The sequence below is a fragment of the Entamoeba invadens genome (assembly GCF_000330505.1).
Source record: "Entamoeba invadens IP1 unplaced genomic scaffold scaff_1105074725591, whole genome shotgun sequence".
Classification (NCBI taxonomy): domain Eukaryota; phylum Evosea; order Mastigamoebida; family Endamoebidae; genus Entamoeba; species Entamoeba invadens.
In genome coordinates, this window is record NW_004191750.1 from 250,260 (window position 1) to 251,841 (window position 1,582).

Consider the following 1,582-nt stretch of genomic DNA (forward strand, 5'->3'; position numbering starts at 1 on the left):
ATAATATTTATTTAAAGTCAAAAACATATGTAAAATAATTTAGAACTTGTAACAAAAGGTTTGAAATGCGTGTCAAATAATTATAAATATAAAAAAAATTAATTAATTATTTTTTATGTTAAAAAAAGTGATTACAAAAAAAATATTTGGTAAACAAAAAAATAATTGTATTTCTTTTAAAATATTCATATTTAAACAATTGTATTTTAATTTAAAAATGTAGTTTTTGATATTCACACATACAGTTACCAGTATGACAAGACATGGAATGATAAATAAATAATTAACAATCATGTTCAAATTTAATTGTTGTTGTGAACAAAACCAAAGAGAATAATTGTTTTTGACATATTTTAAATAATTGAATATATCTTTTATATTTATAACGGGTGTGACCATTTTAATTGTGTAACCACATTAAAAACGATTATTTTCCAATAACTCACTGTCTATGATAACATGTATATAATGTTATTAAATGTATATTATCTTTTTTATTTTGTCTGATTACACACATAAATAGCACATTATGAAAATGACATCACAACTGTTTTGAATAGTGAAATAATAACATGATAATACAGTTACTTTTAATGATTGTATTTTGATTATTACAATAAAATGATTAACTTTTATACTCAATACGCTCATTGTAAAAACGGATAAAATTATTAAATGTGTAAACTTTTTGAGTGTGTAAACATATAATTTCAAACTAAACAAATACAAAATTATTATATTATGAAAAGTATGTAAATAAATATTTTAACTACTTGTTGTTCACAACCCATTTGTACATGTTACGTTTAAATAAAATGTATTTACTGGTTAAAATAACTGACAACAACGTTAATTTTGTTTATGATAAATAATCAAATATACATGCAAACAAATTAAAAATGATGATAATAAACCAATTTGTTTTTTAATTACAATGGTGTTGTCTCTTAGATACGATTAAATATATTTTATAAATTTAATTAAAAATATTTTTTTATTTTATTAATATTCAATTTGAAAGCAATTGAATTGTTATTAAATGTTTGTGTATTACTTAGATTATATGTGCATCGTACTATAAATCCAAAAGACAAACATTTATGTTTTAATGCACTTTTATGTATGATCTAAAGAAATAACTGTTATTAAAGATAAATATTTGTAAAATTAATATTTACAATAATTATGAAAGTGTATTCATTTTTTAAATGACTAACTTAATGTACCACAACAAAGAACTGAAATCAATTTTATAATTTTTGTATCGTCTGCTTTTGCTTTTTGATGATAAAATGATTATTTTTATATCTTATTTATATATGTGATAGAGAAGCAAGTTATAAGCAAAAATGTTTTAAGCTGTGCTATTCCAGTAATTTTAATGTAATGATTTTAAGTTCAGGTTTGATGTTACACGTTTACACACTAAAATTTATCACGTTTTATTTTTTGACATTTTATAAAAATGAAAATGTAGTGATTAACAGTGAACCCTGATACACAATCTGTTGTTATTACTTTATTGAAATTATTAATCAATACATGTTTCTATTATATATAATAATAAATGTTGTGGTGTTAC